This window comes from Grus americana, chromosome Z, assembly GCF_028858705.1.
Source record: "Grus americana isolate bGruAme1 chromosome Z, bGruAme1.mat, whole genome shotgun sequence".
Lineage (NCBI taxonomy): Eukaryota > Metazoa > Chordata > Aves > Gruiformes > Gruidae > Grus > Grus americana.
This window is the reverse complement of record NC_072891.1, coordinates 21,372,659-21,389,726: the sequence shown is the minus strand read 5'-3', so window position 1 is coordinate 21,389,726 and position 17,068 is coordinate 21,372,659.

The following is a 17,068-nucleotide window of genomic DNA, read 5'->3' as shown; positions in this document are numbered from 1 at the left end:
ATGTTTCTGAGGGAGGAAACCCATGTGGAGAAAAAGAATCTAATTTCAATGAAAAGCACTGGCAAATATCAGCAATCTCTGTGCATTGCCCATGTAGCCTAATCTGTTGAGGAAACAGTTCATTGTGTGGATTACCATTGCTAGGGTTAAAGCCTGGGCAAAACTGGTAATTCCAGCTCTATTGGATTGGGACTACAGATATCAGATTTCATGGTTTGTCTTAAGTTAAAAAATAAATGGCTGTTTGCTGCATACACAATCATTAAAACCAGCCTTTAGCAGAGAATAAACAGGAAGGGATACATCCTGCCCTGGGCTATGGTTTTATGAGCTTGACTTCCATACAGGAAAACTGAGTGAAATTACATGCCCAGTGATATGCAGAAGGCCTTGCTAGTCTTTAAATCAGTTGACCTGTGAGTAAGGACTCAGTTTATGTAAATTGGGGAAAATAAAGTACAGTGATAAAAAAATGGTGTCTCATTAGTACAGTGGGCTCCAGAACCACCACCAACTTGTTGCTCAAGGTTTGCACCTGTTTTATTCAGCATAAGATTGTTGTGCTAACCTCTCTTTAAGATACATGAAAAATATCAACAGGGAAATATCAGTCTTGACTTTATAAGATGCCATTTTGACTTCTTTTCAAGGACAGCTAGATAGAGGACATTTAAATTCAAAGAAGCAGTGAGCTGTTTTGCTTTGCTCGACACTGACCTTTAGTGATTCTGACTGCAGAAAATGTGCCTCCAGTTTGACTCATTCTTTTCCCCTCAGATACAGTCTCAGTTTGTCATTAAGGAATGTTACTAAAGCAGCTCTTGAGAAAGCATGCTGGTTTTCCCGCCAGTTATAGTGGGAAGTATAATTACAGGATAAGCTGCAATGAATTTATACCAACATGTTCAGCTCAAGTCACGTGTCAGAGAACAAATTAACTGAACCAAAAAGCTAAACCTTCACCTGTTCTGTATTCTTGAACTATGCATTTGAATTGGATACCTCTGTTTCTGCACAGAAGGAAAGACCTTTTATCATCCCAAACTGTACAGATGTTTCTTCCTCTAGGCTTCCAGTCAGCTGAAAATAATTGCACTTCTAATCTTTCTTGCTATGAAGAATTTATGAAGAAAGGATATGCTTAATGTAATCAGATTTGTTGTTCCAAAAGATGGAGTTTTTTGTACTATCATGGGCAAAATTCCCTCATTCTTATCCTCTCAAATTAGAGGGCGACACCCTCTCCTCGCCTGCCCTGCCTGTCCTTCCTAAAGACCCTGTACCCTTCCATCCCAACACTCCAGTCATAGGAGCTACCCCACCATGTGTCAGTAATGCCAATAAGGTCATAGTCTTGCAGGCACACACACGTCTCCAGCTCCTCTTGTTTATTCCCCATGCTCCGTTGTTCACGTAGAGGCATTTCAGTTGTGCCCCCGATGAGGCTGATATATTGGCTGGGGTGGCTGGGATTCTTTTGATGTATTCTCCCAGTGTTACCCCGTTGGTTCTTGTTGCATCCAGAGCCCCCGGCTCGTCTCCTCTAGGCTTCAAGCGTGCTGTAGTGCGTCCAGGACATCTCTGAGCAGCAGGCTGAGGGCCCCCACCAGCGCCCCGTCCCTCCAACCTGGGCACATCATCCCACAGCATGTCACTGGCAAGCCTGATGTTATCCCCCTCCCACTTCGAGCCTAGTTTAAAGCTCTGTCGATGAGCCCTGCTAGTTCCTGGGCAAAGATCCTCTTCCCCTTTTGAGAGAGATGAATCCCATCAGGGTTCATCAGGCCTGGTGCAGTGTAGGCCGTCCCATTGTCAAAGAACCCGAAGTTGTGGCATTGACACCAGCCATGGAGCCATGCATTTATGGACTGTGTTTGCCTGTTCCTCCCAACATTGCTGCCTTCAACTAAAATGCTAATATTTCCCTGAGGGTACTCTGACTTACGTCTGTCTTCTCTTTTCCATATTTTTGTGAGGGAGGATGTATGACCTATCACAGCAGAGTTTTTGAAAGTTGAAGTAAGCAGTCCAGATGACATTTTTCAATATTTCCTGTCAAATCTTCCACCTATCCACTATAGTAAGGCTGGATAGATCAAGGGGAAGTATTTAAGGTTTGCTACAGTATTTATTTCCTGTCGTGAAAAGCAGATCACCCCTGGTAACTTGTCTGTTGAAGAAAACCTCTGTAATCTTAGTAGAAGTGTGTGTGGTTTTTTAAAAAACCACATGGGTTAATAATTACCATATTTCTACTGCTCTGTTCTAACAGCAAATGTCTGCAACTTGAGTTAGAATTTTTGGCTCTCCCTATCTCTCATTGTACAGTACCAAGGGGAGTGTTCTCCTATAAACTGACATCTGTAGTTTAATGACTCAGTGAGGAAGCCTTTTGTTTCATTTTGGTTTTGCACACTGAAATCCAGTTCTCTATATTGGAAGTGCTAAGTCATGAATTTTCATAATGACACCAGTCAGGCACTTTATTTTTCAGTGCTGGGACAAAGCATGACAAATACTTGTAAAAATTTCAAGTAAAAAGTGTGAACCAGGTATAAAACCAGGCAGTAAAAATATGTCTTTACCTTTGTAAACTATTATTTTAGCACCAGTTTCTTGTAATCAGATTGCAATTGCCTTTTCAGTAGGTGACATTCCAGCCCTTTGTGCACAGACACTCCTAAGAATCCCATGCCATCCTTTCCATCTCACATCATCCCAGCAGGAACAGGTGGTAGAGCTGGAAGTTATGACCAGTGCCGGGCACCAGATCTTCTGCAGGTAAACCCATGCTGCAAGGTGGTTCATATAATGGGTTATAATGAGTTACACTAAAAGTTTTGCCTGTGAATCTAAGCAGGGTCCTCCTGGAGCAGGGCCCACAGGTGCTATAATAGTCAAATAGTGTAGATGAGTGGCTCTTTTGACCTCATTGTTATCCCCTAATTCTACTTTACCCAATAAGGTGAATGCAACCTGCTGACACATTTTTAGAACCGTGATGAGTCATGTTTTACACACACGTTTTTTATTTCTATGGTTGCAGCTAGTGTTCTGAAGATCTCACAGCTGTTTCCAGCATATGCCTATGTGACACCAGCTGTTCTAAAGAAGCCTGCCTCTTCTTTCATGGTTTCAGTGCAGAAGGCAAGCACGGCTATTACACAGCCTCCAGTTTTTCTGCCAGCACAATTCCATTGTGCTCCTATCCAGTGTGCAGTGCCAGCCTGAGCCACTTGCTCATAGGAGGAAGAGGAAGGAAACTGGTAATCAGAGATGCTTGTCCTAAGGTGTTTATTGTGAGAAACTTGGCAATTGGAGATGCTTGTCCTAAGGTATTTGTTGTGAGAAACTAAGGAGGGCTGGGTGCATTAATACACATCTCTGAAACCATCAAAGAATCACAATCTCTACTTCTGGGAGCTCCTGGCAATGTAATTCCATACTGAACCAAAACTAGCCATGGCAAAGGTTTCAGGTCTGGCTTGTATTTACCTCCTCTATTTCTCCAACAGACAGTGAAGAGGGACTGAAATCATCTCCTTAAATGCAATTGTATCTAGAATGTGGAATTTATTAAATCAGAATAGAGCTTTCTCAAAAAAAAAAAAAAAGCTATGGGTGGATTTATTAAATGGGAATCGAATTTCCTTTAAAAAAGGAAGAAAAATCTATGTCTTAGAAATATGTGTTTGAGTGTGCATAAAGTGTGCATCTGCTCCTGATACTTCTGACACACAGCAAGGAGCCAGGAAAAAAAACAAGACAGAGATTTCCTCTAACGTAAAGGTCCATGTTGCCTTGTGACTTCTCCACATGTTTAAGGACTGGGAGAACTATTCCCAAAACTAATGCTTACCTGTGGCCTGACCTTCGTGCCTCAATGACATAATACATAATAAGGTGGTAATGATTCCAAGCACTCCAGTAAAGCCATGTATATCTGCTGAAAAAGACACTTGTGTGTGTACACTCAACATTGCTTTTTTGTTTGTGCAGCTTTTTAGTTGTTGCTCTTAATATCCCTCCCGTAGTCTTGTCTCTTCCTGACCTTTCTTACCAGTGCACTAGCCATTTACAAAGTATCTGTAGGCTATGGAGCCCTGGAGAACAATGTAAATTAGCCCATACTGTATAGTATCTTACATTCTAGGCAGAAATCTGCACCACACTACACCTCTCTATGGTGCTTTTCTTTATAGATGTACCTGAGCTTTACAAATATTAACTGAATGTTTGTGTCATTGTCATGCTGAAACAACTGCATTTTCCAGGCATCTGGTACATCAACAAGATAACCCAAGGAAGAACATCATTGAAAGTATCTGGAGAACCACAGCTATGGAGAGGTATTGGTAGACTCAGATACAGTAATCTGGAGGATCCACCTCCCTCTCCCCCTCCATCCTCATCTGCAGCTGTTTCCCAGGAGGGCTCTGGAGAAAAGAGGAATGTCTGTTTGGTGACAGGACATAATTACCTTCAGCACTGTTTACAGAAAACTGCCCGGCTGCTATAAGCAGACTGAACTAGCAGAGCACAAAGCCTGCTCAAAACACTTAGCTGCAGCATTCAACTTGGTAAGGATTCAGGCCTCTGGGGAAGACAAAGCACAAGGGTCAAACATTAAAACAACATTAGTTAAAAAGCATGTGTGTTAAGGTCATGGCTGGAAGCACATGACATTTTTTCATACATCTCGGGAAAGTATAGAAATACAATATGCCCTCTGTAGAACGCTCACTTTTGAGATGCAAAGTAGGCTGTGACCGTGAATAGTTATGAATTATACTTGGTTAATACTGATGCTTTGCTCTCCAAAGGCTTTTTTCTTTTCCAGCCATGTGGTGATGCCCTAGAAATTCAACCAAAGAAAAGATGTGGGCAGGAACAAAAGACCTCAGCCAGCTGCCAGATTTGTTCAGAGCAGTACAACGAGTGTGGTCCTAGGAAGGAGGAAATTGCTGCTGCGCAGTTGGAGTCAGTTCTTTCATTCAGTGTCAGAACAAGGCTTTCCAGTAGGGTTCCTACATGTGAGGCAACGTAGAAATGTAAGAATGGCTGTATTCAGCCAGACCACAGTCCATCTAGCTAAGTATCCTGCCAATAGTAAATCCTTTGGAAAGATTATAGGAATGGGACAAGAAGGCATTGATGTTTCCCAAGAACGTTCTCTCAACTGGCAACCTTCTACAGCATTAGGACTGCCATTTTGTGTTGGGCCGGGGAGCAAGCTTGAGCACTGCATACTGCTCTGCAGGGTATGCATTAAACCCCCTCAGCTTCATGCAGTAAAAATGCCACTAGGCAACTCTATTTCCACGATTCACTTACAGCTACCCCCATCCCCAGCAGAAAACTTCTTACAATGTTTTGGGACCACAGAAAGCACCAAAGAAATCTGGGACTGAGTACTATGCAGCTTGGACAAAGCCAACTGGAGCTGACTGGCATCTGTACTTTGTCCCTGAGTTTTTTAGCAGTATGGGAAAATCTTTTAATTTAAAAGTTCCCAGTATTTAATCTTCAGTGAATTTGTCCACTCACTTTTTGAATCCATGTAAGCTTTTACCATCTGTGACCACGCTAGAACAAGGAGTTCAAAGCTTTGATCTGAACTTCAGATATTGAAGCAGTATGGAAAGAGGCAAAAGCAGAAGAACTCATGGATTTGAAACTTATATGTGTGTTTGAGCTACCAGTGGAACATTATAAGCCTTATGATATAGAAATAAAAAAAAATTGTATCCACAACTGCAACACCTCCCTTTCTTTAATACATGCATTTTTGGGCTGTATGCCTGATCAGGTGTTTTTTGAGACGTTGGAAAGCAAATAGTCCAAACAAATCCACAGAGATGGGATACCTCCAGTGACTTCTTACAAGATGACCTCCAGAGGTCCCTTCCAGCCTCCACTGTTCTGTGATTCTGTGATTGTGTTAAAAGGCTAAAGAAATTTCCATGAAGCTGAAAAAAAAAAAAAAACAACAAAGGAATCATTGTAAACCTGGTTGACCTACTGAATCCCTCAGATTCGGGTGAAAACAAGTGCCAAACAAGTGAACAAACAGCACCTTTGTCACTTAAATTGGTCCAGGAAAATCTCATTGAGGGGAAGCAGGTAGAGTTTTGCAGAAGTAATTTAAGTTGTGAAGTAGTCTGACAAGCTCAAAAGTGGAACCTCAGCCTGCTTCTATCAGTTGCAGTTGCAGAGAACACAACACAAAGCAACAGTCTGCTGTACCAGCGAGATTAGAAGAGCTTACTGAAGGGTTAACATTGCTATGAAATAGTCCTATTTATAGCATAGTTAACAAGAAAGTTCATATGTGCAAAAAAAAAGAAAAAAAAAAAGTAAAGGGAAACAATTCAATCCTTCAGTCTCCTCTCCCCCAGAAAACCAGATTAAGATACTTCAGTCAAATGCATGCTGTATGACAACTCTTTGTTCATGTAATAAAGGATCTTATTTACAGTGTTCTTCCTTTAGATCACTGTACTTCCTAAAGATCTACATTCTGAGATAAAATCATAACTGAACATAAGATCCCTCAGGTTTCCCTGTACATTATAACCCATTTACACATAATTGTGTAAATTCATTGAAATGCATTGCACCAGCTCTTCCAGTTGACAATGCTGCAGAAGGAGCACAAAGGATCGCGACTGTCCCGCCAGCAGCACCCACGTCATTCCAGAGTGTACCTCCTGCAGCCTGTGGTGTTACTGTGGATTAATATCTGTGATGCTGGGGTCAGGATCTTCTTCAGGTGTTTGCCTTCTCTACACTTACAAGCACTCAACGAGCAAATATATAAAAATAGGATTCAATTAGTGAAATTACAAGAACTACAATATGTTGGATACCATTTGTAATTATTTTTTTATAACCTGATACATTAGTATAAAAATGGTTGCTATAGCAATCTAAAGTCATGTCAAATAGTTGGATGTGTTAATGGCATGCAGTGAGAGTAGCTCATTCACCGGTTTCTATTGCTATGGAGACACAACTGTCATTTTATGCTGATAACAAAGGTTTGAGTTGTTTTTATTTTTTTTAATTCCTTCCAGCATCTAGGGTTTATTTAACTACATTTAATAAATGAATGTGACTCCTAGTCTAAGGGACATGAAGGATTTCTTACCCAAATTCAGTATTTTTTTTCCAGGTACGCTAGAGATTCCACCCACTCTTTCTTTACATGTTCTCTGTGTTTTCAAATTTGAACACAGATTTGAACTCTATGTGTTAATGTACTGGTTAAGACATACTCTCACAAATGCACAATGAGCTATATTAGAAGAACAGCATGCGTTGCAGTTCAGTCTTCAGGACACTTGTCCTCATAGTATTTGTCACATCCACTCTGTCCTAGTCTCCTCTTTTGCAGCATGGAGCAAGTCCGTGTCACTTGGCTTGGACAGTCTCAGTTTCATTTGACTTGTCTGCCCCCCTCATAAACCTTTCATTTCATTGGTTTATTAGACCCATGCTTCACATATCTTCAGATCTGGCCCCACTTTCCTTCTCTGTGATCGCTGTCCAGCCTCAGTCTCTCCCTAGCTCTTCCATGGCTCTCTCTTACAGCTTCACGACAACAGGCACTTACCTCTGCTTGTGCAGTCTGCATCCTTCTCCCACATCTGCCTCTTGTATTTTCTTCATACAGCTCTGGGGCCTTCCACCTCCTTCTCATGGCCTACACCCAACAATGAGGTCAGAGGAAACACTAGCAATATGTCCCTGTTTCTGATTCTGGTTCCCGGATCAGTATTTTCTGCCACCCATATCCCACAGTTACATTCTGGGGGAATGTCTCAGACACTTCTGTGCTGGGCCATATGCAGGAATAATGTCTAGGATATTTTCACCATAACAGCACAAGACACATTCTTGGTATAAACGCTACAAATTTACCAGATTTTAAATAGAAAACACTAGAAATTTCCGAATTTTCTGGAATTTTCTAACATGTGGAAGACAATACCTTTTCTCTGACTTTGTTGTCAGAGGGTAAACTGTTTTGAGTGAAATGCTCCTCATACTGCTGGACTGATTCATATCTTTAGGAGTGAAAATTTGAGATCAAGTGGACAAAATTTAATAAAGCTACAACTTTTGAAAGAGAGTATTCTTTAAGTGCCAGGTGATCCTAAGCACTGCTGATAAATCAGCTACAGATTATACCTATGAAAATGGAAGTGTCTAACTTGGAAGACGTTAAGAGTGTAGTGCTTTGTGCGGCCCTAGAAATCTGTCACTAAGGTTTAGTCTCTAATGTTGGTTATGCACGGATAAGCTATACTAACAAAATGAGTCACATCAGTGTTGCAATGCTGCCCCTACGTCATTAACATGGTCTAGGATTATGAAAGACCAATACATTGAGAACCAGCTTCTGGCTGGAGTTTTCTGGAGAGAGCTGTCAGCAGGCTGACCACAGGGTGTTTTCATAAATGACTGCCTGCTTGCAGGCAGTTGTTCTCACTGAATAACACTGTCTTATTAATAGTGGCACCTACGTCTTTTGTTCAGTGTAATTTTTTATTAAAACAGAAATATATTTTAAAAAGGCATAAACAGAGAATTTTTCTTTGGTATCAGTAGAGTCACAGATCTCACAAAGTACAATTTTGCTCTTGTCAGTGTTTTTTTTGGCTTCGGGTTTTTTTGGTCGGGGTTTTTTTCCTATCTCAAAGCATTATGGCATGTGAACTGTCAGTAAAGGAAGATCTGTCAGAGGAAGAGAGGACCAGAAAGCAATTGAAACTTGGTCAAACAAGACAAATTCCATCCTAGGTGTTCAAAACCCAAGTCAGCTCTATAAATCCGGTCTATGCTTTGTTACATTTGGGAAAGGAGTGGATTGCCTGTTCAGAATCTATTTTCTTTCTGAGGATTTTAATTAGTGCAGAAACATATGATTCTGACTGATGGTTATTTTGCCATACTAATAGCAGATATTAATGAGAAGAAACATTATCTTCTTTGGATCGCTTGCAACAGCAGTATTGTACAGTTCTTCTGTATCTTGGTAGTATTATTTGGATACTGCAAAGAGATCTTCATTAGCTCAGTTAACAATATCATTGATTAGCATTACAGCCATAAAGATTTCTAAAACCAATTCTATCTGGAGCATGCAAAAAATGCAACCCTACACACAATGGATGTGTGAAAAACTGGCAGCACAGGGGCTGAACTAGTCAGAGAAATGACACACAAAGCTAAACCAAAAACATTCATTTACTGACCTTTCCCCCAATCTTTCAGTGGAATTAATGCATAATTATGAAGTATTTCAAAGAAATGCCTTCTTATTGAAGGGGTGGTGTTATTCCCAGAGCTTTTAAACAATATTTTAATATCTTCAAGTATTAAGTCTCCTTGTAAACAGTCCCACTTCCAATATTAATTCTTTCTGCAAGTAATCTTACCACATCATTTATTTCCCTAGCAGAACAATAGGCAATAAAGAAATCAAAGGACATATTTCAAATCATAAAGTTTCCCCAAGTAAATAATTTTAAAACTTGATCAAAACTCACACTTTTGCAGTGAGAACAAATTTTCTGTCTTCTACATTGAGACATTATTCACAAGCAGATTCAGAGGCTCTTTTAATGACCCAGTTCTTCAAACTGTTCCATATGAACAATGCTCACATCTGAGAGATCACTCCATGGACATTTCCTCCAGACATACAGTTTGTTAAAGTCTTTCCCACCCCTCCCTTTCCCGAATTACTTGCTCTCACTATCAAGCTGCTATTGACTCCATTTATCAGAATGACAAGGCTAATCATGGAACCACAATTCAAGCAATGAAATTATTCATTTCAAAAAATGAAATTCAAATGAAAGAATGTTCTTTGGAGGACTTAATGTAATCCATATTCTTTCACAGAGGAAGTTGGATGAAGGTGAAATGGGAAGGACAGGAACCTCTTAAAATATTTTTGTCATAGGAGAAATTGTGAGGTTGAATCACAGCCACAGTAAGACTCTGCCAACCCCCAGGAGATGTTCCTTCCTTGGGTCCACCCTGCACATTGCAGTGGTGTGCAGACATGCCCAAGCTAGTTCCATGTAATATTCTCAGCAGAATAATTAGTTTCAAGCTACTTTGGGAAAGCCGCTTCCACCTTCCCACCTAGCTCAGCTAGAGCCTTCTGATGTAAGTGTAATCTGTGCACTGGAGTACTATGTGGCAACCTACAGTCCAGTTAAAGTGCAGTCAGGCTAGTTAAGATATGATCCTCATGATTGTGTCATTGTAAGTAATGCTTGCAATTGACATAGGATGCAAAAAGCGCTCTCAGTGAAATTCTGTTCTGTGATACCACTGTCAAAGTTTTCTCTGTCTTCATCCTTTGCAGCTACTAATTGCTGAAGAGTGTGTTTTGCCACTATTATTTGCATCATATCTTTTTTAATGTATTAAGTTTCCAAGGGAAATGACATATCAGCACTGCATAAACAGATAATCCAATTACAATACAAACATTTCCAGTATACATACCACACCCTCACAAAACGTCTTTACCTGGGTCGTGCTTTTGAAAGCAGCATTAATCAGTCTCAGGATATCTCAGCTTTTTTCTGTGTGTCAAATTCACAGCTGGAAATCATTGCATTAGAAAAAGTAATCATTGTTTTCACACAGCTGAAAACAAACATTGCTGAAACATGTATCTGGGGTCATTCAGAATTTCACTTCTCCAAAGGCAGTTTTCTCACTGTATGTTCATATCTGATTCACTGGAAAATGTGCCTAATGACCATTTAAAAAGCTTCGGAGTCACATTAACTTTTGAATGCTCCAGCAAGATAAAAAAGTGAGTGAAATGAAAAGGATAGTAAATCCAATGTTAGTAAAAAATGGATCTGAGAGCAGCTCAGCATGTGGAGTTAGGAAATGAGATTTTATTTCAGAATGACACTTGTAGAGTAAAAGTTCCAACATCAGAGACATCATCTGTTATGAAGAAGCTTGGCAGGTGGCTTTGGTGATATCTACAGGCTGCTCCTCCATATCACAGAGAAGCCTACATACAGTCACAACTTTACTATAAATGGACCCTGTCACAATTTAAGCAAGTGGGAACTTTGCTGGTTGTTTTGATGAGACTAGGTTTGCACTCTGCACAGCTGCTTTCAGCTGAGGTCAAGAACCTCAGGTAGAGTTGGACACAGCCCTCATGTCACCTAGGATGGGGAGGTTGTCCTCGTTTCCACATGGGTCCTGCAGTGGTGCTGAGGCATGCCCAGCATCACTACACTGTCCTCACCACAGAGGTATCAGGCAGCTGCATAGGCATGCAGCCACAGGCAGTGGGGTCCCCCAGGCAGTGTGCCATAGCCATAGAAACAAGTCTTAGACCTTGGTTTCTCCCATTTCCTGCTCCCCCACTGCAGCCCTGGCATCATTCAGTCTTTGTTCTCATACTTGATAGGCGTACACAGGCCAGTGTCACGGCTGGCAAGAAGAGACAGGAGCTAATGGGAGAAGAAGTTCTAATAGACTTCATTCCTTCTCCTTCCTGCTTCCCCATACTTTGATAGATCTCCCCTTTCACTGTGGCAAAGCAGAGCAGCAATTGTGTTACTCCGTTCATTTTCACAGAGCCATGTGGTTTTTTATCAAGTGGCTGTATGAAAATCCTTCATTAGCTCTTTATATCAAATGCACTAGGGAGGGTATCTAATCCCATGTCACTGATATGACATTGAGAAACCTTCCTCAAAAATAATATGTCAATATTGTTGCAGCAAAGAAGCTCACTGTAAGCAATTATGTGGAACAAAGGAAAGCAAAAGTGAAAACACTCTTTCATTTCTGGGAGTTCTTGAGTAGTACAATACTCACTCTGTCTGAAAGTTTTTTTAAAATGGCATGTTTTAAGAATCCAAGGACTTAACGTCATTTGGCTAAACATTTTCACAAACAGGTTATGAAATTGGCTTCTAGGCATCTAGCTAGTTTGCTGAAAAATAAAACTGCTGCCCTAGGTGAGAAACTGATTTTGGACTCTAGGGAAAGCAAGTGGAATTTCATATGCAATAGAAGTTAGCCACAGACTGTATTTTACCCGCAGCTATTAGGTCAACATCAAAATGATTTTGTCAATGTATCAGTACATTATATAACCCCCAAAATTAAGGGTTTCCCTGGTGAGCACTAGAACTAAAAATCTAGCAATGAACTCAGCTGCCTTGTATTCCTAGATTGTCAGGTAGAAATACCAGGCTTAGCCAAGAGGGATCTCAGACTCAGCTATGTGATGCTGCTGCAAAGTGCTATGATAGAAAACTTAGCCCAGGTAGCAAACTGTAGAGGAATATATTCTACCTGGTACAGCCCAAAGGTGGGTTTGCATCCAAAAAGGATGAGCGTAATGCAAGTTTAGAGTAATTTAAGTGAGTTTATGCAGTAAACCCTTTTTTCAGTACCATTGTCCAGAAGAATATGGATATTACTACTGTGATTCTAAATAGGTGCTATCAATTACTTCATTCACTTACTAATATTTTAATAGTGAAAGTTTGCTTTTAAAGTGCAAGAAAGCGACTGTAGTCTTTAATCATCTCTCCTGTACTTTGTGCATGATTTTTCTCAGGCTGTAAAATTTGCAGGCCAAGAACTGTCTTTCTGTAAGTGAAAGTATTTTGATAGCTACCAGAACTCAAGCAATAAACAATAATAATGTTCAACTCTTCAGGAAAGGTTGTTTTCACACTGTTTCCTATGGGTTCTGGCTTTTGTTAAACATAGCTGCGCTGATAGCTGCTGCTTGTGGAAAAAAATACACCCTATTCTCAAACAATCACACTTAGTGTCACAAAAATTTTGTTCTCACTATGTGCAAAAATGGATCTGAGCTGTTACAGGGAAATGCACTATGCTATTTTCACCTCTTCATAAATGTAATGGCATTCCAAAGTTTGAAAGTTTCACTTTCCACAGAGAACTTCACACTCCTTCAGACTGTAAGAGTTCAATCTTTGCAGGCTGTGGTTGCCAGCTGTTTTCTTGAACTTCCTTAGCATTAAACGACCTTTGCAAAATTCTACAACGTGAGTTTTGATGGCATTTTACTTGCTGTAGCTGTGACTGTATGGTTAGGTTCCTTTCCGTTTCAGAGATATGTTGGACCCATTAGAGCATTGTTTCACTCTGATGACTGTTATTTGGGATAGTACTGAAGCAGCAGGGAAGTGCTGAGGTCACAGTGACTATAATGTCAAGAGCATCTCATGTTAAAAATAAATACTTTGCTCCCCTTGCACAGTGGGAACCAGATGTATGCAGTTCAGTTTGCAAACACTGCTTTAAAAATCAGAATCATAGCACAGTCTGGCTTGGAGAGGACATCCGGGTGGCACCTAGTGCAGCCCACTGCTCAGAGCAGGGCTAATAGCAAACTCAACTTGCCCAGGGCCTTATCCTGTAAAATCTCTAAGAATTCTAAGATCCACAGCCTCTCTGCACAACTAGTTCCAGTGCTTAACCCTTCTCATTGTGAAGAATTTATTTTGCTTTGCTTTGTAGCAGCATGAATTATCTTCATGCTGCAATTTATCATTTTTAAATTTACTGTTGAGTAAATTTAAATATTTAAATATAATTTTTAATATACTGTTGACTTAGAGCCGTTTTACATCATGTAAATTAATTGGCAACAGCAGGATCAACACAGCTTAAGGCATTCTCAGGGCACAAATGCTGACAGAGAAATACCTTGTCTCTCATTCTGCATTTGGGGGGCATGGGAAAAAGAGACAGTGGGGAGGTGAGGCCATCCATGAGGTTTTTGTGATCAGCCAACATGCAGTGCTGTTCGGGGAAGATTTCTAAGATAGGGAAATTAAGCCAAAGGGCAACTTAAAGACATTTGTAAAACACATTTACACATACTCACTTCTGCACTGTATCCAGAGCTGAATTTGAGAGAAGTCCCTAAAAATATGTTTACTGTATCAGCTGAAGAAGTTTCTGTGGTTGAGGCCACATGGTGGTGGGTGCAATGACCACATGCACAGAGAAACTTTTCATCTACAAGCAAATAATTGGGCCTCCAGTCACCTGGCTGGCAAACAGAGATGAGAGTTTTGGCAGGCAAAGCAGAGGAGACTGTATTACCACAGGAACCCAAACTGCACCTTCCTTTGATTTCAGTGCAGTTCCTCATATTCATCAGGAATGTGACGGTGAGTAATGGCTCTTGTAAGTCATCTTTGATGTTGGATCAAGCTGCTATGCATATACTCTTCTAGCGAAGCGCAGAAGTCAAGGTGCTGACATTACTTGATTTTCTTTCAGCTGTAAGATGTATGTTCCCCTTAGGGAATCTTAAAACAGGAAATGAAGGGAGCCTTTCATCCCTGCGATTGTATATCATCCCAAAGGCCTGTGCTCAGTGCTGCCCAGAAGCTATAAGAAAACTCAAACGATTCAAATTTGCTGTACACACAAAAATGTGCATCTTTTTGAAGGGTTTGTTTCTGAAGTGCAATCAAGTTTCTACACATGAGGTAAAAAGGGTTTAGGGAATTAAGTCTCCACAAAATCCCACTGACTGAAAGCCTTTCAAAGTGATGACATGCATGCAATTACAGACTTGGTGTTTACAGAGTCAGGGAAGGTCCCTCCAGCACCCTTAATTAGAGGTTATGCTAGGATATGGTTACAAACATTCAGCTTCATCCAGACACTTCCCAAATCTCAAGCCCCTATTGCTAAAATGCCCTGGGTTTTATAATTGTGGTGTTGTGCTTGCACATGATGATGTGACAGGATCCCTGCTGAGACTGTGCTTTTTTTGGAGGTCACAGAAGCTGCACGGCAATTCCAAAACATGTAAACTTGCTCAGTGTCACTTCTCAGCTTGATATTCAAATTCATTTGTAAAAGAAGCAGAGCTGTGATTCTTCCCCAATAAATGTTGTCTTTTGTACTCTTGAGTGTCTCAATTTACCGTATCCTGAGTGAAGTAGCTCAAAAATAATTTAATATTTGTGGCTGTAGTATCTCGAGATAAAGTAGCAGCAGAGTGAAGGAATGTATCAAGTACACCTTTATAAGGCTAACAAGGAACACAAAGGTTGCAATGGGCTATTAGCAATACTGGGGAGTGCCTAATTAGTTCAAGAATTTTATCCACTGATAATTGATGAGTATTCCTCTTGCTTGAATTTTGAATTTCTGTAGGTGTCTGTACTTGATTACTATGTCAACTGATAGCTGCTAACCCTTTTTGTTTTACTCTTTCTGTCAAATACATGTTTTGGATTTCAGGTTTAAACCAAACCTATCTCACAGATTCATTTGGATGAACCCTGTAATTTGAAGACAGATAAACCACTATAGCACAAGCTTTTCTTAGTTGATCTAATATCGAAGCTAATCTGTAATTTACCAAACTTTCTAAATTGTGGTTCACAGGAAACCCTGTGGCATGACTTCAGTGAAAGAGCAGGTAGCTTTTTCCATTGCAATGTCTTCCTCTATTTTGTACCTGAGGGGGGAAAAAAAACCCAACCCAAACCCAAACAAACCCAAAAAGCCAAAACAACAAACACCACAGATCTTTTCAGGTCCATCTCTTTTTCTCTGTTTTACACTTTAAAAAAACTTTAACCTGAAGAATCAAGGTGTGTGTGTGGGGGTGTTTTGTTTTGTTTTGTTTTTTAAACAGAGGCAATATCATACAAATATTTTCAGATGCTCAGTGCATATTTCCAACTCTAGATTTGTCAGAAAAGTGAGCTTTCATTTTGGTAGATTTTAAAAAAAATCCATATGGAGCATGCTGAAGTACTTTGGAAGTCCGGTGTTATTCTGGAATTTGCACTCATTTTCTTTAATCTATTGTGCATTAGGAATGCCAAGGCCATCTGAAATTTCAGTTTTCATTGGGACATTTTATACTACTGTACACTTTAATATCACTGTGCAAGGTAAAATGGTCATTTTAACTTCTATTTAATATTTGTCTTCTCAGATAAAGTTTCTTTGACTTTTATTTATGGTGTAATAAAGTTTTCTAATAGCATTTTTTCCTCATTGTTTCCATTGTTTTATAGTGGCATTCTCCTCAGTAATGCCCCTCACTTTATTCCACTTCCTCCCATGTCCATATCTGCATTTTCTTTGAACCAAGATTCTGGTGTCTTGTGAGACCTTCAGAGCAGCTCGTTTACTCACGGGCAGAAGCAGAGGTGCTCTAGTTCTCCATCCTTTTTCCATGGCTGTGGCCTCACTACTCTTGTAGCTCAGCACCCCTGGATCTTTAATGTATTTTGCCTTGTTACAGACCAGTGCAGAATGGAAACTGCCCTGTAGCACTGTGTAAGTGGCAATGAATTTTGTGACTGCTGCATGACTGCTTGCTGGAGGGGACTTTGTTTTGGTTCATTTACCAAGTAAAAGATTCTAGTTAGAACATTTAAGTGTGTTTTTATTTTCTTATGGCTTTCTTTTTAAAGAAAGTTTTAAAGAGTTTTCTTTTCAAAACAAGTTATTCTTTTTTATGTATTAACTATATATAGTTTATAAACAGATGGCAACTGGCTGGAACTCCCCTCTCAGTGAAATAATCTTTCTTATGCTAATGACAGATTTTTAACTGTTCATTGTCATTTTTTTTCCTAGGCTATTTTCTTTCTAACTACGTTAACAAAAACTTAGAGCAATGAACTTTGCAAGAATTAAGTTTTCTGCTTGTCCTGTGGGATAGAGGGAAACTAGTTCTGACAATCTTAGTTTACATCCCTCCTAATTTTATTCTATTTAATGTTTTACTGTATCACTAGTTTTTTGTATTGGCTCTGTTTTGAGAAGATTATTATGGACAAGAAACAGAATAGTTGTGAGAAGTAAAGATTGTAGAGAGCGATAGGGTGGCCCTAGTGTAAAGTATGGGACACTTTGTTTGGGTAAAGGAATGCAGGTGCAACAAGAAGACAAAAAGGATATTGTTGAACCATTTTATTTGTAGCCTGTAATTCAGAGACTGATTTTGTGGGATGAAACTGGACTAGCAGCAGATCTGATGTTACAG